The 23,234-nt window shown below is 44.0% G+C and overlaps 1 long non-coding RNA gene across 3 annotated transcripts; it reads left to right on the top strand.

Annotated features, from left to right (window-relative positions):
* The first annotated feature begins 4,506 nt into the window (after nucleotides 1-4,506).
* On the top strand, nucleotides 4,507-21,806 carry LOC131382983 (uncharacterized). 3 transcript variants are annotated; one of them, XR_009212626.1, is made up of 5 exons: nucleotides 4,507-4,611; nucleotides 18,295-18,581; nucleotides 19,061-19,308; nucleotides 19,444-19,575; nucleotides 20,963-21,806. It is a non-coding gene; the product is annotated as an uncharacterized LOC131382983 (long non-coding RNA). The 3 variants fall into 3 exon arrangements; XR_009212628.1 differs by lacking the exon at nucleotides 20,963-21,806 and having other exon boundaries at nucleotides 18,295-18,643; nucleotides 19,444-20,000; XR_009212630.1 differs by lacking the exon at nucleotides 19,444-19,575 and having other exon boundaries at nucleotides 18,295-19,308.
* The last annotated feature ends 1,428 nt before the right edge of the window (nucleotides 21,807-23,234 follow it).

Genomic DNA, 23,234 nt, shown 5'->3' with positions numbered 1-23,234 from the left:
ATATCCACTTGGGCAGTCTGGCTCTGGAGTTCATCCACCAGTTCTGTTGGGCTGCCTCCTACTGTAGAAAACACGTGTGGAATCATAACAACTTTTGGGATGCAGCCAAAGCAGTACTCAGAGGGAAACTTATAGTGTTATGTCCATTAAAGAAGTTGAAAAACTAGTTAAAATTTTTCCTCAAAGAAAATACCAGACCAAGATGGCTTTATAGAAGTGTTGTATGTCACATTCTAGGTACAGACAATACCAATCCTATTCAAGTTCTCCCAGAAAACAGGAAAAGGGGGAATGCTTTCAAACTCATTTTATGCAGCCAACACAATGCTGACACTAAAATTAGACGAGGACAGTTCAAGAAAACTACAGACCCATCTCATCAAAAAATATAGTTGCAAAAGTCCTAAACAAAATAAAGTTAGCCACATCCAACGATGTATAAAAGAGGGATTCATGTGATTTTATCACAGGAATGCAATGTTGATTTAATATTAGAAAATCATGAATGTAATCCATCACATGAAAGAATTAAAGGTACATGTATGTATTCAAGTAGAAAAACATTTGGTAAAATTCAAAATGGTGTTATGATAAAATCTCTTGGCAAAGTAGGAATAGGAGAGAACGTCTTTACCTGGCAGAAGGCATCTGCACGAGTGGATCACAGTGTGTTCTTACAGTGTACAGGCTACAGCTCTATGCTTCTACATAAATGAATCTCAAAAGTACTAAGGAGAATACTAAGGCGGAAGAAAAAGCTAGTCACAGAAAAAAGGCATATAGTAAGAATCCATTTATATGAAATTTACAAGCAGGTAAAACTAAACATTTTTTTAAGGATACAATCACAGATCATACAACTACTAAGAAGATAAAGAGAAGGATTTATTCCAAATTCATGGATGGGAGTTGGAGTGAATCTTGATATTGAAGAGGGATACACAAGGAGTCCTAAAGTACTATTTATTTCTTAACCTGGGTTATGAGAACATGTATGTTTATTTTAATGCTTTAAATGATACACAGAGATGTTGTACACTCTTCTGCATATATGATTTATTTCTACTTTTTTTAAATTAAGACAAGGTCTCACTGTCACCCAGGTTGGAGTACAGTGGCATGATCTCGGCTCACTGCAACCTCTGCCTCTGGGGGCTCAAGCGATCCTCCCATCTCAGCCTCCCAAGTAGCTGGCACTATAGGCACGTGCCACCATGCCCAGCTAATTTATTAATTTTTCGTAGCGATGGGGTCTCCCCATGTTGCCCAGGCTGATCTCAAACTCCTGAGCTCAAGCAATCTGCCTGCCTTGGCCTCCCAAAGTGCTGGAATTACAGGCGTGAGCCACCACACCTGGCCTACATGTGATCTATTTCATAATAAAAAATACATGTTTGCTGAATAAACTATCTCATCTGATCCTTACAACAGTCCTGTGAGACTCGTGTGTCATGATTCTTTGTTTATAGATGATAAACTCAATCAAGAAAACTCATTTGGTATGCCAAATGTCTCACAGCTAGTCAACGGTTTTACCTCCAAACTCTGCGACATTTCTGCTGAATCACATTGGAGCTATTTTTTATGACTACCTCTGCTGCTATCTTAACTCTAGATACAGAAAAATTTGATTGCCCAACTGCCTGTCATTGAGCAAAAGAAGTGAAGTCCTTTCAACAGAGTTATCTTTTCATCTTGTCTCCAATTCTTGGCTTTGAGTGATAAACGGTGTTTGCCAGAGTTGCAAGCCAGGAATAATTTCAGTGGTATTAGAGAGTCAGAGATAAGACAACAGGTTTTGGATGAGAATTATGAGTATCCCAAACTGTTAGAGAGCTGGGACCCAGGGAAAGGAGAGTGAGCCTTAGGGCCCATGGCCAAAGTCAGATAAGGACAGCATGGAGAAAGGACAGGAACGGGCGGTGGGAGGAAAGCAGAAGGAGGCCATTAATACACTCCCACTGCACAGATCCACTCAGGCCTGCAGCAGATACTTCCAGGCCTAAGCCTGGGCATTGAGAATTGCGTGGCCTTCTCTCCCAGTTACCGCAAATCAGCAGGTTGTGACTTTGCCAGGGCTCTCAGAGGCCATATGGTCCCAGCCTTCGTTGTACAGGAGGCATCAGGTGATTTTGTCAAGATCAGCCAGGACTAGAACTCTGCAGATCTTTATCCAATATTCTTTTTCTGTCGGTCACCTACCTCTTAGTCTGAACACATGATTTTGAAAACCCCAGGCCATCCACTCGTGGCCTAATCTGGACTAGAGACCAAATCTGTTTGTTATCCAGTGGGAGGCCATATGGTTCAAACCGTATTTCTGAAAAGGCCTGAATTTCCTCCCTGGGCTGAGGAGGCAAGGAAGGGGTGGTGTAGGTGTCCTCTCTCCCTCCCCTCACCGCCTCAACCAGAGCAAATTCCTTTTTATCTTCTTTGTTGAAATTGTATGTACGATTTTATTTGTGAAAAGGGTTCTGATCCTTTAAAAAACTTTAGAAAACTTAAAATCCATTCCATGGAAAACCAAATTGGATCTCTTGAACTCTCTCTGTCCATTTCCCAGATTTTAGTACCATTCGGTAAGTATTCTTGGAGTCCTAGTTAAATGCCTAGCGTTGTGGCACATGCTAAGGAACGTATAAAAAGAGATTATTTGGCTGGGCGCAGTGGCTCATGCCTGTAATCTCAGCATTTTGGGAGGATAAGGAGGGCAGATCACCTGAGGTCAGGAGTTTGAGACCAGCCTGGTCAACATGGTGAAACCTCGTCTCTATTAAAAATACAAAATTAGCCAGGAGTGGTGGTGGGCACCTGTAATCCCAGCCACTCGGGAGGCTGAGGCAGGAGAATTGCTTGAACTCGGAAGGCGGAGGTTGCCGTGAGCCAAGATTGCACCATTGCACTCCAGTCTGGGCGACAAGACTTTGTCTCAAAAATAACTAACTAACTAAATAAATAAATGAATAAGTAAATAAAGTTGTTCTATTCCCCAAGGTGCAGATCTGCAAATTAGTCATAGGGTACCTCCTTGGAAAAGGGTAGCATTTTCCCTTAGAAACAGCTTTATATATGATGCTTCATGTATGATGTTCCTACCATCCTATTTAATTGCATCTCATTTCTTGGATGTCCCTGCAGAAGGGTTGCAAAAGGATAGTGCAATAAGATCTTGGTCCCTACAACTTGTTAATTTTCTGCCACGAAAGTAGAGTAGATTTCTTTCTATGTGTGTATGGGTAGCTCTAGGTGAAAAACTTTGCATAATTTTCTTTACGGGGAGAAATACGGCAATAATTTCTTCTTTTTCTTCCTCTTTTTTTTTTTTGAGACAGGGTCTTGCTCTGTCACCCAGACTTGAGTGCAGTGATGCAATCATGGCTCACTGCAGCCTCAACTTCCCCAGCTCAAGCAATCCTCCCACCTAAGCCTCCCAAGTACCTGGGACTACAGGTGTGCACAACCATACCCGGCTTTTTTTTTTTTTGTCTTTTTAATGCAGAGTCTCACTATGTGGCCCAGGCTGGGCAATGAAATTTCTTCATGGTGGGGTGAGGGAGGACAGAACAGGCCATTCTAGGTGGGATGTTTCTAAGTTGTGCACAGCATGTGTAAACCCTGTTGGTTCCTGGGACTGTGTGGAGAGCAGATGATATTCCTACCAAAAAGAAGGCAAGTGAAAAGTTAGATAACATGAAGAGTTGAAGGAAGTACGTAGCTCCAACTACTGTGTGGTAGAATTCTTCCCTGACCCCAGCACCTGCCCTCTCGATGTATGTGATTCAAATGCTGCTTGGCTAGAATGGGATATACACCAGCTGGTTTCTGCCTGGTCCCTGGCCTGCCTGCCTCACCAGAACATCCCTGACAGTGCTTAGGCAGTCTGGGCGCACTTGATCTTATAGCAAAGACCGGCCGGCTTCCGAGCACCATGGCCAAACAAAGGGGGCGAAGGAAGAAGCCTCAGTCATCAAGTTCAGCCTGTGTGAACAAAAGGAAGTCCCCATCCACACTCGCCACTCTCCATCCGTAGCATCCTGAGCTTATAGTGTGGTGTATGCTTCCCCCTTCTGGCCACAAATGGTCAACAACGATTTTTGGTAATCCTTGGTGGGAGTCCCTGCTTGCTGCTGGGAAGTGGACCTTCCTAGTAACAGCGACGACAATAATACTGTTGCCAGAGCTATTGATGGAAGTGGTACAATACAATAGGTGCAGTAAAAAGCCCCTTACAAACACTGTCTCATTTAATCCTCAAAGCCAGGGGTCCCCAACCCCTGGGGCCACAGACCGGTACCAGTCCATGGCCTGTTAGGAACGGGGCCGCACAGCGGGAGGCGTGCGATGGGCAAGCGAGCAGAGCTTCATCTGTACTTACAGCCATTCCCCTCTCGCATTACCGCCTGAGCTCCGCTTCCTGTCGGGTCAGCAGCGGCATTAGCGTCTCATAGGAGCATGAACCCTACTGTGAACTGCGCATGCGAGGGATCTAGGCTGCGCGCTCCTTAAGAGAATCTAATGCCTGATGACCTACCACTGACTCCCATCACTCCCAGATGGGACCGCCTAATTGCAGGAAAACAAGCTCAGGGCTCCCACTGATTCTACATTATGGTGAGTTGTATAATTATCTCATTATGTATTAAAATGTAATAATAATATCCCGAAACCACCTCCCCACCCCCAGGTCTGTGGAAAAATTGTTTTCCACAAAACCAGTTCCCGGTGCCAAAAAGGTTGGGGACTGCTGCTCAAAGCAATTTTGTAAGGGATGTATTATTATCCCCACTAAACAGAAGACAAACTAAGACACAGAGCAGTTAAATGACTTGTGCAAAATACGTGCTGATAAACGCAGCAGGGCGGGGGTTCACGCCTAGGTGTGTTAGGCTTCAAAGTCCGCGCTCTGGGCCACTGTGAACATTCCCGTTTCTGACGGGATGTATTCTGGGTGGGGTATCCTCTGTCAACAGAGACATCTGTCAGACCATTCCTGCCCTTTTACTTCCATCAGTCCACATCCTGGCATCTTCCGAGTCATTTTTCCTCTTCACTTCTTGTGCTCCTCAGCAGATCTATGACCATCCCAGCCTCTTTCTTTTCTTCCTGGTCTTTGTGCAGTTTGCCCCCCTCCTGCTTGCTTCAAACATTCACTCTTGTGCAGCAGTTCTTTTCTTTTCTTATTTATTTATTTATTTATTTTTTGAGATAGAGTCTCACTCTGTCGCCCAGGCTGGAGTGCAGTGGCGCTATATTGGCTCACTGCCACCTCCGCTTCCCAGGTTCAAGCGATTCTCTTGCCTCAGCCTTCTGAGTAGCTGGGATTATAGGCACCTGCCACCACACCAGGCTAATTTTTGTAATTCTAGTAGAGATGGGGTTTCGCCATGTTGGCCAGGCTGGTCTTGAACTCCTGACCTCAAGCCATCTGCCCGCCTTGGCCTCCCAAAGTGCTGGGATTACAGGTGTGAGCCACCGTGCATGGCCCATGCAGCAGTTCTTAAACTGGCACCCACAAGAGGTCTGGATTGAATCCGAGAGGTCTGTGAACATGGACATGGAAAATATTACATTCTATTGTGAATATAGAGAACAGAAGCGGGGCCTGTAACTTTGTCACAAATAGAAAGTCACAGCTCTTGCTAAATCCCATTACTATTATTAGGAATATCTCACGATGTCATCTATGTGCATCACTACTTTGAAATTACCAGAGTTATTAAACCTGTCACTACAGCTGTTACTTAGTCATTAATAAAAAGCCTATATATTATCATATTACAAATTTGGTTTTTAAAAATATTGTGATAGCAGTCTTTCAAAACTAAAGAATTTCTTGGTAATCTTGTGCATTTCATTTTATGTACTTAAAAACATTTTTCTTAGAAGGGCTCCAAAAGCTTCCGCAGCTTGCCAAGGGGATCCTGGCATGAAAAATGATTAAAAGAAAACACACTATCTTTGATTTTATGCCAGCTTTGCACCTCCTGAGCCAGCCCATATAATGTAACCGTGACCCCCGGTAAGAGGGTTGCACTTCTCCAAATAGGAGGACCACAGGATTTCTCTTCCAAACAGGGACATTTGAGTGTAGATATAGCGATACTAGCATAACAAGAGTAAACTGGAACATATGGCCACCCCACTCAAATATCAGGTATTCTGGAAACTGAAGAATTAGATAAGAAAATGCCAATGTAATTTATAAGAATCAACATAGAAACACCCTATCTGTGAACACACTACTGATAAAACTAGAGTATCTCCTAAAATCCAACCAGAAAAAAAAAACTAATATGAAATATATCAGCTTCAAGTAAAATAATTGTAGCATATAATAAAATAACAAATACTAGTGTATCACTTGCTATGGATAGACATTGTCTTACAACAGCCCTCTGAGGTTGGTTCTATTATTGTCCTCACTTTAAAAATGAGGAAAACGTGCTCCCATCACACAGCTAGAAAGAGGCTGAGCTGGTAGCAAATCCAAGCACACTGGCTGCTAACTGTGTGCTCTGACCCACTGTCTCTCGTGTGTCTTTGTTAGGAATTTTCATGATCTGAATGGAATCCAGGAAAATCACAGCTGGAATACAAAACATCAGCCCTTATCTCCAGCACTGTACATGGCAGAAACTGCTTTTATTCTAGATGTCTAGATCCAGTTATTTGAAGTAAATTCTCCAGAATGGGGGGAGAAATCTGGAAAGTTTCCATAGAACAGTCGAAATATCCCTTTATAACTCTTGGGTTGTAAGTGATGCTCTCTCCAGATATTAGCCTTTTTCTTTTAGCTGCAACCCCTAGCTCCCACGTCAGAGGCAGCATGGGCCAGTGATTAAGAACCGAGTTTGAAGTTCCAATTCCAGGCACCTGTTTAAGCTGGATGACCTTGACTAAGTCACATAGCTTTTTGCACTGCAGTTTTCTCATCTGTAAAATGGAAATAATGGTAATGGAATGCAAAATGCAAAATGGAAATAACGGTGGTGAGGAGTAAATGAGCTGGGCAAATACACAATAATCAGGAACAATTATTACTATCCTTTTACTCATCTCTATTCTGACAGTTTTGTCTCCAAACTCATCTCTGTTGTCTTATTCTGAGTTCTTCCATGCGTCCTGGCATTTTCAACTTGACTTCTTCAATATTTTTCATCATTTGGTAGCTATCTTTGGGTAACAATTATAACATTTGCTTATACAGCATTTGCCCCAGAACTCGTTTTGCTGATGCAGCATAAACTGACAACTGGAAGTGAGAATGGGGACATGTGATCTCGTGATTATCACACATTCTCAATTTACCCACTCCATAATAGCATTTGCGCCAGAGCTCTTCATTTGCATTTTGCTGAACCAACGTGAATTTTTAGAAGTTCCGAGGTGTCCAGAGAATGCTTCAGTTAGAATTGAGTTGACAAAAAATAGGATAGATCATTTATCACCTCTGTAGAAACAAGATGAATTTCTGTTTACAACTGAAATAAGAAATTACAAAAGATTGTTGGGCCTGACCACATGAAAAATTAAAATAGTGCAAAAGAAAAATAATTCAATACAAAAAGGGAAGCTACAGCCTGGGAGATGTTTACATCAATATAAAAAGGGGTTAATAAATATGCTTTATAAGTCCTATCTTTTAAGAACATCTTTGTTGCATCTCCGCTAAGAAGAAGAGTATCACGACCCAATACAAACTTACATTGAAATAAAAGTTTCATACAAAAAAAAACTTACTATACTCTGTTGATGGGAATATAAATTAGTACAACCCCTGTGGAAAACAGTATGGAGATTTCTCAACTAAAAATAGAGTAACATTCAATCTAGCAATCCCACGACTGGGTATGAGGAAAAGAAATCATTATAAAAAAAACCCTACAATGTAGGGATGTTTTTGATATAATTTTTTTTGAGACGGAGTCTTGCTCTGTCGCCCAGGCTGGAGTGCAGTGGCGCAATCTCGGCTCACTGCAAGCTCCCCCTCCCGGGTTCACGCCATTCTCCTGACTCAGCCTCTCCGAGTAGCTGGGACTACAGGCGCTCGCCACCACGCCCGGCTAATTTTTTCTATTTTTTAGTAGAGACGGGGTTTCACCATGGTCTCGATCTCCTGACCTCATGATCCGCCCGCCTCGGCCTCCCAAAGTGCTGGGATTACAAGCGTGAGCCACCGCGCCCGGCCCCTACACTGTATGTTTATTGCAGCACTATTCACAACAGCAACAATATGAAATCAACCTAAATGCCTATCAATGGATGATTGGATAAAGAAAATGTGGCACGTATAGACAATGGAATACTATTTAGACATAAAAAAAGAATGAAATCATGTATTTGCAGTAACATAGATGGAACTAGAGGTCATTATCTTAAGTAAAATAACTCAGAAACAGAAAGTCAAGTACCACATGCCCTCACTTATAAGTGCAAGCTAAGTAATGTGTACACATGGACACAGAATGGAGTAATAGACACTGGAAACTGGGAAGGGTGGCAGGGTGGGAGGATGAGAGGGGGTAAGGGATGATAAGTTACTTAATGGGTACAATATACACTACTCAGGTGATAGCTACATGAAAAGCCTAGACTTCACCACTATACCATATATCCATTTTAAAAAGATGAACTTTTACCCCTGAAATGTATACAAATTTTTTTAAAAAACACAAAAAATCTTACTATATGCAGAATGCTCTGATATTTCTATTTTATTCTATTCTGTTTTTTTCTTTAATACCAGTCATGAGCCACAATATATTTTATAGTCTACTAATGAAATTATTACATACTTTAAATAAACAGTGATGTCAAGAGCTCTTATAAATACATTATTGGATAAAGAATATATATAGATGCTTCAGATAGGAGTAAAAACAATTTCTGAAATGTGAAAAAATCTCTACTTCAGTACTCACTCAAGATACACAAATGAATAACAATGATAAAAATACAATTTCCATTGATTAAACTAGCAAAAAACTAAAAGTGATGGTGATGTCTGATGCTGATGCAAAGACGGTAAAGGGTTTTCTTTAATACAGTTTTTTACTTATGCCCTCTTTAATTCAAAACACATTTGAGGTGGTTTTATGTACCAACATTGCCAAACAACTAATGGCAGAATCAATGCAATTTTGTTTGAGAAGTAATTTGGTGGTACGTTTGGGAAGCCACAAAAATGTTCATACCCAAAAGTAATTCTACTTCTGGGAATTTGTCCCACTGAAGCAATTCAAAGAAAGAGAAAAAATCTCTATGCATAACTTTTTATATCATTACTTAAATAGCGAAAAACGAGAAACAGTCTAAATAGCCAAGAATAGCACAATATTTAAATAAGCTATACTACATCAACTCAAAATATTTTGTAGCCAATAAAATAATCATGATGACTATAAAGCAACATGAGAAAATCCTCATGCTAACAAATGCAAAAGTTATAAAACAAAACTCTCCATGTGTTTCAGTGACTATAGCTGCATAAAGATTACCCAAAAACTTAATGAGATGAAACAACCATTTATTACGGATCAGAAATTCAGACGGCTTACAGCAGTATGGCTTATCTGGGCCCACAATGTCAGGGGCTGGATTCACATGAGGCTCATTCATTTACGTGTCTGGCAGTTGATGTTGGTCATCTCCTGAGGCCTTAGCTGGCTCTGTTGGCCAGGACACCTCTGTTTGGCTTGGGCTTCCTCAGAACATGGTGGCTGGGTTCCAAGGGCAAAAGACCCCAGCGAGAGAGCCAGGTAGAAGTCAGTTAATCATATATGACCTAGTCTTAGAAATTTTGCAGTGTCATTTCCATTTCCATTCATTGAGTCACAAAGTCTTGTCAGTTTCAAAGGGAAAGAAAAGAGATGCCACCTTATGATGGGAGAGCAACAACTTTCTGGAAAAGCATACAGGACTGGAAATACTGCTATGGCCAGTTTTAGAAAATATAATCTGCCACAATTTTTGATTGGGTTACAACCGCATAAAAATAATGAAAGTATTAGGACTAGAACTGGGAAGAAACATGGAAAAATAAATGACTGATTTAAAAAATTTTTCTATTATTTTGATTATGTTCTTTGGCCAGTAAGTACGTAATTATTAATATAATTATATTGACAAAAAATTAAGCTGACAATACTTCAGAAATTTTCCCTGGGGGTAACCCCAGCTTTTCGCTTTTACTCCTTTATTTATAGAATCCTGCTGTTCTCACTGTTTTTTTTTTTGTTTTTTGGGTGTTTTTGTTTTTGTTTTTGTTTTTCTTGAGACAGGGTCTCATTCCATCACTCAGGCTGGAGTGCTGTCGTATGATCTTGGGTCACTTCAGTCTCAACCTCCCAGGCTCAAGCAGTGATCCTCCCACCTCAGCCTCCCAAGTGGCTGGGACTACAGGTGTGTGCCACACCTGGCTAATTTTGCTTATTTTTTGTAGAGACGGGGTCTCACTATGTTGCCCAGGTTGGTCTCGAACTCCTGGGCTCAAGCGATCCTCCTGCTTCGACATCCTAAACTGTTGGGATTACAGGCATGAGCCATCACACTTGGCCTGTTCTCACCCTTAATTCACTGCATCAGCAACATCCCTCCCATCATCGCGAGATTGGCCTGCAGCAGAGGCCCCAGTGCACTGTGGGCACAAGCCTCATCCATATACGCCGCGCTCCCCAGGCCTTCATAGCACAGGCTCCCCTCCACAGGGGCAGCCTCATTTGCAGAAAACCTCATCTTTTAGTTACTGAAGAATAAAGGGGAAAGGGCACATCTCTGGTCTCATCTATTAATAAACCCTCATCTCCACCTGAGAATTCCTGAGTTCTCACTTGTGGTTGGGTTACAACTGCATAAAAATAATAAAAGTATTAGGATTAGAACTGGGAAGAAACACGGAAAAATAAATGATTGATGTTTTAAATTTTTCTGTTATTTTGATTATGTTCTTTGGCTAGTAAGTACATAATTATTAATAAAATTATATTGACAAATACAATTTCCTTCTTGGAGAGAGAGGTCCTTTTCTGCACAAGGCCAGTCCTACCACCTGTCCTCTTAATCATCCCTCTTCAACTTCTTCCCAAGCTGTCCCACTCAACCATCACACTCAAAAGCCTCCTCTTTTTCCTAGCATCTTTCATCTTTGCTCATTGGCTGGATCTTTTCTCTCTACCTACAGACATATCCAGGTCCTCCATAATCCTGATCATGCAACCCACTCAAAGTGTCATCTGATTTATTATTCTTCACCTAATCCAGTAACAAACTCATCAAAGGAAACGCTCATTCTAGCTGTTTCCATTTCATCTCCCACTCACGCCTCAACACCAGTGGTTTACCTGACAGATTTTCTTCCAAGCACTATGGTCATTTGGCTTCTTGAATGTCATTTTGAAAACCTACTTGTCAAATTGAATGGCCCTTTTTTCATCTTCATCCTCCCTTCCTCTTGCAACTTTAGATTGTGTTGTTCACCATCGTCTTCCTAAACTTCTCTTTCCAAGCTTCCCAGGACCATCTCCCCAGCTCTCCCCTCACCTCCGAGCCCCCTTTCTGCATTTCGCTCTTCCCATCACTGGCTCCTGCAGCCCAGTGTTCTCATAATACTCACATTCTTTAGCTAAGTTCAATGACTCTCATGCTTCTATTACCACTGAATGACTCCTTCATGAAACTGGAAATGTAACACATACTACATCTTGGATGTGCAAGATTATAAGTGCAACTTTTAAATAAGGCCTATCGCTAGTAAAGTTTAATCAGGCCGGATAACTATAAAAGCCCTGGAAGGTGCCTCAGTCTCTCTTGAATTATAGCTCACAGGCTTGCAGCTGGCATGGCCTAGCTCTGCAAGAACAGGCCCCTGGCCTTGCGGGTGCTAGGTCTAGTCTTCTGGGAGGGCCTCTTGCTCTCCAGGGTGATATTCTTGGCTGACCCCTTCCCTGTGCGCTTTATGGCCTCTGATCTTGAACCCCCAGCTGTCTAGCTTGGTCCTGGGGAGGTCCTTGAATGATGGAGCCACATCTTAACTGTCCCTGGCCGCACAGTTCTTACCCCCAGACGCCACCCCATACCCCCTAACTTCGCCCTCTTTTTCCCTTGGAGGGAGCAGTGTTTCTTCTAACGCCATAGCTACCTTCGTCTACATTTTCACCACCAGAGCCTTAAGACAGGGTAGGGAGCCTTCCTGTTGATGAGCTAATCGAGGAAGAGGGAACTGAAGGAATTCAGTGACTCCTCTCTCAGGATAATATCCTGGCTTGAAGACCATTGTCCTGCCATATAATCATATTTTGAATGTCAAAACTTGAATACCAACCTGGCCTTTTTCTAGGCAATCCTTCTCTAACAGGTTCTAATCTCTTCCCAGACATATGGCTGCCTAGGGCAGACTTTACGTAAAGGTCACAGACTCACAAATACAAAAGTGACAAATCGCATGCAATTCCAAATTATTTCTCCAGTTACAATCTTGAATCTCTATCCGCCCTAACCCAATGGCTTTTCCAAGCTCTGGCTTTTAATAGCTAACTGCCCATGAGACGTCTGCAACTCTAAAGCCAAACTCACTATCTTCCTGCTCTTCTTCCAGTCTAAAACCTGCTTTTCTTCCAATGTCTCCAACATCCAAGTTTAAGACCAGATGTTTTTCAAATCCCAGGGCTCCAGCCTTTTATTCCCAGAGATTCTGAGTGGGGCTTAGGAATCTATATCTTTAACAAGTAGGCCAGGTGGTTCCGAGTCTGACAGAAGTGGCATGGGAACCGCATTTGGAAAATGCACTCCAAGCCCTGCAAGGCAAGAACCAGATCTGGAGGAGAGAGCGAACCCCACCTGTGAACTCCCGTCCCTCCCATCATCTTGCTTCATGACGTCACCATTTGCCCATTTGCCTAGTTGAGAAGCCTGGGAGTCCTTCTCTCTCATTGCCCTGCCCTTGACCATTGACTGACCTGTCTTCCAAGTGCTCTTGCATCTGTCCTCCCCTGGATTCCCCCTCCCATCGCCTGATCCAGACCTGTGTCAGTTTTCACTGGAAGGCTACACCGTCCTATTGATGGCTGTCCCAGCCAGGGCAGCCCTGATCTAATCTGCCCACTGCACCAGCTCCTTTAATCACTTCCACTTCAAGGCTCACAGTGGCTGCCATGTTCTTCAGCCCAAATCCTTAACAGCTGAGGCCAAGCCTCCAGCTGAGCCTCACCACCTGCCCTCTTCCCTCACAGAGTCAAACTGTGGACTTGCCATTCCTCCACCATGCCAGGGCCTCTATATCCCCTGTGCCTTGGCTCAGGCTGTGTCCCCCACTTGGGCAACCCAAGTCTGGCACTCCACAGGTACTTCCTCAATGGGGCTCTGGTGAGTAGAGTTTGGGGGATATCCACGATGGCACTACTTTCCTCTCCTCCCACCAGCCCCATGCCACACTCTGAGGTTCACCTGCTCAGCGGGGCTGGGTCCCTAGAAGCCACAGAAGAGCCTAGACTGGCCTCCGAAGTGCCCTATGCCAGGTGGCCAGCTCTGTGTCCTTCCAGCCCTGACACCCTGGGTGATCTTGAGCAAAGATATTCCACCTCGTGGACTTCAGTGCCTTCACCTGAGAATGGAATGTGGATGGAGGGATGAGTTGGAACAGGCAATGCATATGATTTCCACCAGCTCCATTCCCCTGTAATTCTCAGAGTAATTTGGTATTGTTGTTGTTGTTGTTGTTTGTGAGATGGAGTCTCATTCTGTCACCCAGCTGGAGTGCAGTGGTACAATCTCGGCTCGCTGCGACCTCCACCTCCCGGGTTCAAGTGATTCTCCTTCCTCAGTCTCCTGAGTAGCTGGGATTACAGGCACCCACCACCAAACCCAGCTAATTTTTGTATTTTTAGTAGAGACGGGGTTTCACTATGTTGGCCAGGCTGGTCTCGAACTCCTGACCTTGTGATCTGCCTGCCTCAGCCTCCCAAAGTGCTGGGATTACAGGCAAGAGCCACTGCACCCGGCCTTCTCGGAGTAATTTGGATAGCAGCACCAAAGAAGGCTGTATTTAAGCCCTCAGGGAGGTGGCCACTCAGACCTCCATCTCCAATGCCCCACCCTTAGACATGATTTCATGGAAGGTCTGGGGCTGGATTTCATCCCCATCCCAGGAGGGGCAAGAGGACCATGCAGGAAGGGTCTCTGGGAGTGGGGACGCTACTCAGATCTGAGATAAGAGAAAGGGTCCCACCAACTCTTCCCCTCAACCTCAATCTCTGCTGTCATCACCATGGAAATGTACACTCTGGTGGAATGGATTTTTTTTTTTCCTAAGACCTTTGTACTTAGATTCCAACCCTGCCCCAGGGTTTCTGAGGAAAAGTTCCTTTTGGAAAATTCCCACCCAGCCCCAGCTGACCAAAAGGGAGGAAGGATTTTTCCACAAGGTGCTCTGGGTTGGTGTGGGATTTAGAGGCCCCGGCAGCCACTTGTCTGAAGGAACAAGGAGCTGGGCTATACAGAAAGGGAGTCCCGAGCAGGCTGGAGCTGAAGTCAGCCAGGAGGGCTAGAGCTGAGGTCAGCCGGGCGGTGCTTCCCCTCGGACCCCATTCCCCCACTCGGCATGGATACGGGTGGAGTTTTTACTCTCTGACTTGCTCTTCTAGAACTCAGCACTTGGGTTTCAGCTGAATCCTAATTATCCAATATATTAAATCCAGTGATAAGATAAACATTTTTCCACCTCTTTCTATCCCTAAGCCTCTGGTGACTTATTTTTTTTCCCTTTTGATAAGTATTTAAATGTTTTTAAAAATTAAAATATAATTCACCCAATTCACTAAATATGAAATTCATCATTTTAAAGTGCGCAATTCAGTGATACTTAGTGTAGTCACTATTTCCTGTGACTTCCTGTCCTGGTGGCATTTCCCCTGAGACAGAGAGAAAGGGGGCTGGGGCTGGAAGTTTCCCTGACATGTTCCCCGGGTATGCCAAGGCTTCGGTCCTAAAGGTCTGTTCCAGCTCATTGGCACCACCACACCCCTCTCTGGAATTCCTGGGAAAATCCTGTCCATGAAACCGGAAACCTACCATTCATGGGGCAGGTGGGTTCTTAAGTAAAGTTTTCCATGTGACGGAGCCTCTTTCATCAGTGGCACCAGGCTCAAAGTTTCCCTCATAGGCCTGTGGGGGGTTAGAGATCCCTGACCCCACACTGAAGCCAAACCCTCAGGGTGAGCAGACCAGGTGAGCTCCAGGTCAGGGCCCCAGTGGAGAGAGAAGAGTCCTGGGATGCTGCTAGAGCCATCAGATCCCTTAGCTCAATTCTCTCCTCCTGAAGATGAGGGAATAGAGACCCAGAGACTCCAAAGATGCCCACCCCGGTGATGGCAGAACCAAGAGCAGCACCCCGCCCTTCAACTCCTGGGCCATGCATTCTCTACCAGGTGACTCAGTCAACAGCAACCAGTGATTAGACACCCTCTGCCTTTCATTAGGCCAGATGGGGCGCACCTGGACGTCGACACGCAGCCCAGAGAGTGTGTATTGAGGCAGCCCTGCCCAGTGGAGCCTAACATAACCGGGAGAAGGAAGAGAGCTCCAGAGAGAAACCCCTCAGTGAGGCTGGCTGCCTGGCTGGCAGCTGCCCAGATAGTCCTGCATGTATCCCAGTCTCATAGAAAGGATTCTCCTTCCCTTCACACTTCTTTTTATTTATTTATTTATTTATTTATTTATTTATTTATTTATTTATTTATTTATTTATTTTTGAGACGAAGTCTTACTCTGTCACCCAGGTGGAGTGCAGTGGCACAATCTGGGCTCGCTGAAACCTCTGCCTCCCGGGTTCAAGCGATTCTGCTCCCTCACCCTCCTGTGTAGCTGGGATTTCAGGTGAAAGCCACCATGCCCGACTAATTTTTGTATTTTTTTGTAGAGACAGGGTTTCACCATGTTGGCCAGGCTGGTCTTAAACTCCTGACCTCAGGTGATCCACCCACCTCGACCTCCCAAAGTGCTGGAATTACAGGTGTGAGCCACCGCGCCCCGCCCAACATTTCTAACTCTTTTAAACATGACTGTTCTTCCTCCTGTCCATTGCCTCCACTCTCTTTTTTACAGAGTGGATAAATGAGACTTCATGCACCTCACTTACTGGCTTCCCACTTAGAACTCACCTAAGGCACTTGTTAAAAGTACAAACACCCAGTCACCAGCCCCAGAGATTCTGATTAGGGCTGAGGTTGGCCCAAGAATCTGCACCTTTGACAAGCTCTCCAGGTGGTTCTGATGCAGGCAGTATAAGAATGGCATTTTCAAAACATTTCCTTATGTCACCGACTAAATAATACCATATTTATTGTTTTCCCTCTAGAGAGGATTCATTTCTGCTGCTCCATCCTCATTCTCCGGCTTGCCACCCTTCCTAGCACAGTTGTTTGATGTTTCCTTCTGGTTTAGCCGGCCCCATTAACCCTACGCTCTAATGATCCTTCATCAGGTTGAGGCTCCATAATTCTAAGGATACTAATGTTAATGAAAAACCAGCAGCCAAGCTCTCACTCACAGACACACCACTTGGTGGCGTCATTGCTCCACTTTTCTTCTCTGGTCCAGTTGACTGGAGTCGTGTAGCTCCTACTTTTGTGTTGACGGTTTTGGGGGAATTTTGTTTTGATCTGCTTTTCATCCTCTGTTAGAATCTTCAGTTCAGATAGACAGTAACACAATGGGCATCAGGTAGCCTGGGAAAGGGGGTGGGTTTCTTTCACCCTCACCACAGGCCTGAGGAACGTGAGACCCAGCGCGATCTCTCCAAATCCCACATTCTTTGGGCTACAATTGCATCTCTGTACATTCACTGATCAAACATCAATAACAAAGCAGATTTGTGAGCGATTCTATCTTGGACAACTCAAGGGCACTTGGGCCTCTGCCTACAGTCAGGAAGGAAAATACTGAGCCCCTGGCTGCTGAGCTATGGGCAGAGTGGTTCACTTCTACAGCCAAGGGCGGGGCAGATTAAAAAATAAATGAGAAGAAGGAAAATGAAGTACTTTCTAATGAACAGGCAAACATAGTCCCATCCACAGTTGAAATCAATGGGGCAAAACTAGATGACATTTGAGCAAGCCAGATTGAAGGGCCCAGAAGCCCTCATCTCCTTCAGTTTCCTGAGGACACCTCCCACCCACTCACACCTGCAGATCTCTGTGGTTGTTCCAAAGGCCACTGAAAGGTGCGGCTGAAGCCACTTGGGATGTACAATGTAGATGATGCCCTCCCTGTCTTCATCCTGTCTGTGTTTAATGAGGGTGCAGGCAGGATGGGGTTCCAGGTTGGTTAAGGTGAAAATAGAACCTAAAAGGGCTAAATTTTGGAATTACATCAAGTCATTTGGGAACAATTAAAAGCAGGTAGGATATGGCAAGGCAGGAAGAAGCCATGTCTCAGTAAAACAATGGGAAGTGAAATGGAAAACTGTTGAATGAGAGGCCAACTCTGGCAGGGGTGGAGAAAGCCCCCATACTGGTCATCTATTTGGGTGGGCATCTATTTTCTTATTTCAGTGCCATAGGGGTCTTTTGCCTTACTGTTCTTCCACAAGCCTCCCATACACTCAACTCAACTGGCCATTGGACCCTGCTATGGGCAGCATCTGAGACCACTGAGATCATTTCCTTTCCTGAGATCCACCCACTTTATTTGCATCTCTTTCCTCTGCCTTACGGTGACCCTACACTCAGGACACCAGATCTGCCTAAACAAGACAAAAGGGGAAAAATCCAACTAACCAACAACCCATAGGGGTGACGTGTAGCTAAGCGACTAGTTTATCTGATTTGCTTGATGCTCAACTGTGGATGTCAAAGTCATTTAACTGCAGTTCGAAAGGGGTTGTGCTGTGTGGCCTCTCCATGGCCACTCATGAGCCAGGTGTTTGCCCCCACCATTAGCTGTTACCCCAGTCTAGATGTGCTGGCTTCCTGTGGCCCCAGCCCCTGTGTGTGGGCATGAGGCTCACATCTCTTCATTTACACATCCACTTAGCAAATATTTACTCCATGCCTGCTGTGTGCTCGGCCACCCTCTAGGCACTGGAGGTCACAGTTGTGGGTGTGACAAGGAGGTCTTTGCTCTCATGGAGTTGATGTTCTACTGAAGAGAGACAAATGATAAACAAATAAATAAATCAGATGGCGATGAAAGTTGGGGTGGAAGTAAAGAAATGCAGTGACCCGATGTATCTGGGGACTTAGTTTAGAGTGGGAGGGATCTTCAAGAACCATGCAAGTCTTCCCTAATTGCATCCTTTTCCAGATCAACTGCATAGGGTCCTACAGGTGAAGACCAAGAGACAGAGACAGGGACCAGGGAAAATGACTGATACCATTCCTTCTCAAGGATGCTACACACCCATGGGGCAGAGGATAAGAGGTTCCTGAAGGCATCACCCCTCTGGCCATGGCTGGTGTGCAGATGAAGCTGGAGATTTGGAGTAGCCTGTTGTCCCACTGACTCTTAGACTGCCCCAGCTAAGAAGAACCAACTCCTCCAATTACAGATGAATAAACAAACTGCTCAGGCTCTCTGGCATCGCCCTGACGGTCATCATGCATCCGCTTCACATTTCCCTCCTGCCCCCCTGATTTTCTGGAAAAGGGAGAAAGTGTGTGAAAAAAAATGGACAATAACTTCTGTTAACTTTATAGATGTCTGGTTCCTCCATATGAGGCTATGCTTGAATCAATTTTGGAGAGAGGGTTTCTAAAGTCTCTCTAGACTCTATTAATTTTGATAGAGACAATAAAAGGCAGCAGGACCAACGCTATGTGGTGGGAGATCTAGCAACCATTGTAGTCACAATAGCCACCACTTACTGAACACCCACTATGTGACAAAGAACTGTGCATGAATTATCTCACATTTTTCACAAGCACCCCTTGAGTTGGGAGTTCACTCATGAGGCAACTGAGGTTCAGGGAGATGAAGTAACTCACCCAAGGTGGCACCCTGTAGGTAGGAGGGCTGAGATCTGGACGTAGATCTTGCCTCCAAAGCTTTGTCTTTTTTTTTCTACTAATAGCACACCAAAGAGAGTTCTAGAAAAAATGAGAATAAGGAATTTACCTGTAATCCTTGCTCAAGAAACTGAAGCTCTGAGGCCACATTGTTCCAGTATTTTGCAGCTCCTGCACGTGGATGCCAGCACCAGCAGCTCACCGACCACGGGCCCCAGCTAAGCTCTCCCAGAGGATGATCTTGGCTTTGTACATGGGGTACCAATATCCTGTGAGTCCAACAGAGGGAAGACATAAGAATATGGTCACTCAGGTTAGTGGTGGATAGCTGAGTGACTATATTCTTGCTCACCACCACCCCCATCAGAGGGGGTGTCTGTGTTCCTAGTTGGGGGAAGCTTTGGTAGACTGTCAGTAATTCCTCCCTGTGTCCCCCATCCTGTGTCAGGTAACAGACATTTGTCTTAATGTATTCACTGTGTCATCAGAAGCCACTTCTTATCATCCTTGTGAATACTTGATGAATGAGGAGTCAATGATTAAATGAAGGAAAGAAAAGAGACTGAAGGAAAGAAAAGAGGTATGAGAATAGGAAAGACGAGTAGAAAGACGAGATAGATATTGCCCTAAAGACACAGTAAGCCATCAAATATCTGTTTTCTAGTGCCCTTCTGGGCCCTCTTGGATTTTGAGAAAGGGAGGAAGAAAGTGGAAAAATTGCCAATAACTTCTATTGACTTTCTAGATTCCTAGTTTCCCCACATGTGGCTATGCTTGGATCAACTTGTAAAAGTCTCTTTATAGTCTGTTGATGTTGATGCAGGCACTAAAAGGCCACGGTCGGCCTAGTTAGATGATCCACTCCACCCTGGGCTCCGGAAGATGTTCCAGGGCATTTGCCTTTACTTGACCCTATGCTGAGAAGCTACCAATATTTTTCTTTCCCCAAATTGGTTTTATTTGTACCCTCTATATACTAAATATTAGAGTATTGGCCTAGTTGAAGGAGTCTTCTTCTATGGCTAGTTTCAATAAACATGGTGGAATAAATATATATATTATATATATATGTATATATAATATATATAGTATATGTATATATATTATATATAGTATATGTGTATATATTATATATGTATATATTATATATAGTATATGTACATATATTATATATAGTATATGTACATATATTATATATAGTATATGTATATATATTATAGATACATAGTATATGTACATATATGTATATATTTGATGTATGGTAGATGTATTATATTATATATAGTATATGTATATATTATATATAGTATATGTATATATATTATATATATAGTATATGTATATATACACACATGTGTATATATATGTATATATTTACACACATGTGTATATATATATATGTATATATTTCTTAGTAATTTAAAGTTGCAAGGGACTTTGGGATCATGAATCATTTTACAGTTGTGGAACTGAGAGCCAGCAAAATTAAATGACTTGCCCAAGAATACTAGCAAGTTAGTAGCAGGACCAGGACCTATCTTGTCTTAAAAGGCTTAAGAGGTAGTCAGTCAATTAATTAATCAAATATTTATTGATAACCACAATCTATCCCCATCCGTCGTGAAGAGCAGAGACTAAATTGCCAACTTGCTTTCGCCAGGAGGGCTATGATACAATGTAGAAAGTACTGGCATTATTGTGGTGCTCATATTAAGGCTTGTGGCAACTCTCAATTCATGAATTATAGTGACTTTAATAGACAACATAAAATAGTGAACTGAAGGATGACTTTATATCTGCAGGTCAAGCAAAGGGATATAGACCGTATGGAAATATGGCACCTCAGGTGTGCCTGGTGTAATAAGAAACAACTTTAAAAAAAAGGAGGGGATATGGCTCTAAAAGTTTTCAACTGTCAATCAGCCTTGACCATGAAAAATTAGCCAAAGAAAGATTTGGGCCCACAGGTTTTATACAGAGGAAATCCAGGCTCCTAACCATGGCAAAAGATGGGAATAAAAGGATCAGAACACTGAGCTGGATCTTCAGTTCATTTCAGGTATGGAGAAGGGTAAATGGTCTGTAAAGAAGGCCAACCTCAGTGAAGGTGCCTTCCAAGGCCTTGTCCACTCAAGGACATGTTGCATGCCTGAAACTGAGTATACAGGAAAAGGATAGAAATGGAATAAAATGGAAACCCATAAATCACACGACCCTGCCATGCAGTTTCAAACCACTGACTTGATGAAATGTTGATCCGCTTTGCCATGGATGCCCCACTTTTTAACTCCTTCTTCAGGTCCCAGGAGGTGAGGCTCTTCTGCTTAACTGATTTGCAGAATTTTTGCTTCTGCTATTACAATAGCTTCCATAGTTGAGTACCAAAGACACATTACTATGGTGCCACAGAGATCATCTTGCAGATGAGGAAACAGACTGTTCTACTACCAAGGCTTTGGTTTTTTCTACTCAATCTTGCACAATCTCTCACTCTCAGCCCAGATCATTGCTGCAGTTTTGTGAGCCATCAGCATCCAAAGTGAACACAGGGTCTAAAGAACTGAAGATGGCATGAGGGAACACACAATCAGGTCTTTAAAAAAAGAAGAAAGTGAATAGGCAAAATGAGCAGGGCATCTAGGACTGAAAAGCCTCTGTGAAAAATTGGACTCAATATGAAATTGATGTGAGCTCACAGAAGACCAGCTGAGTTCCAGATGTGGCTGGGTAGCTTGGGTTATGGGCCCGTATAAAGAAAATGGTCTCTTCTTGTAAACGGAGTTCAAAAAAAGACTAAAAGTCACCCCAAAGTGTCACTGTCTTTGTCTTTTGGCCATTAGTAAGTCAGCAGAGACCTCTAGAGGAGACTGGATTTTGTGGCTGATTATCAATTAATTGATCATCACTGGGTATCTTTGGGATTGTTGCCTTCTCAGGGAGAAGCTGAAAATCATTCTGTGAAAGGTGCTTCCACTGACAATCATTTAAGCTCTTTGGAGGCAAGAAATCAGGTATCTGGGAGAACTCAGAAATAACATAGGAGCAACAGGCTGAAGCCATGAGCGAGATGGGCAGATGGCTTGAGAATGACCATGGGCAGAGGAGAGCAGTGGCAGGGAGAACCCACATGCCTCCACTTGGAGTCAGCCTGTCAGCAGGATGAGCTACAAGATCACCCTAGAGGGAAACTGCAGGCCAAGTCAGGGGCACTGCAAGCTGGAGGTGTGCACAGGCAGGAGGGCAGGTGGCCTGTGATGAGGGGCCATGACTGTGTGGTGGGCTCTCCCACACCAGGAGCAACTAGACTGAAAGTTCTTTTAAATGAGGGAGCCATCATCTGTCCAGGGAAAAGTGGTTCGGGATACAGGAGGAGCCCTGCACCACAGAATCAGTCTAGTGTTGGGCTGTCTGTTCCACAGGAGCCTCCAGCCCAGTGATGTAGGCAGCTACTCACAACCACATCATGGCACAAAGTGAGGCCTCCCAATCCACAGCCATCCGTGATTACAGACACTTCACTTGACGTCTGAATATAGCTGTGTGTGCCTGGAAAGCCTAGAAATAGAAACGCTCCTTTTTTCCCCAAGACGATCATCTCTACATCCTGACCTGGATCAACAATGATCCATTCTGGACAATCCTGGACACTCCTGCTCCTGGAGAGAAGGGATAGATAACTTTTCCACCTGCCTGCCTGTCCTGTCCACCTGGAGGTGGTCTTGTGGCATCTTGGGCCTCACATGTCCCACAGTCTGTTCTCATCCCTCCAATTTGCTCCTTCTCCAGACTTCTCTCTTGGTTGAGTGGTTCCACTATTTGCCCAAGTTGCTTGGACCCAACACTTGAGTTACAGCCAACTCCTCTCTTTCTCTCACAACTCAAATCTAATTCATCAGTAAGTCCTGGTGGCTCCACATTTGGAATGTTCCTGGGATGCCACCACTTTTGGTCATCTCTGTTACTGCTAGCCTGCCCCTTGCTACTGTCAGCTCCAGCCTGGAGGACTGAAATAACCTCTTCGCTGTCTCCAGCTGTTCTTCCCACCCGTGGTCTATTCTCCAGACACCACCAGAGGGATGCTTTGAAGTCCAGACGGTATCATGTCATTTAGAATGAAACCTGAGGTCCCAAGTGTGGCCCGAGGGATGGTCAGGTTGCCCCTAGGGCTCCATTTCCTGCCACTCTTCCTCTCTCTCACTCTGCTGGAGCCACATGGTTACTATTCCTGAACACAGGAGG

Source organism: Hylobates moloch, unplaced genomic scaffold (assembly GCF_009828535.3).
Source record: "Hylobates moloch isolate HMO894 unplaced genomic scaffold, HMol_V3 SCAFFOLD_1, whole genome shotgun sequence".
NCBI lineage: Eukaryota > Metazoa > Chordata > Mammalia > Primates > Hylobatidae > Hylobates > Hylobates moloch.
The sequence above is the reverse complement of the archived record's forward strand: the minus strand, read 5'-3'. Positions and strand labels throughout refer to the sequence as shown.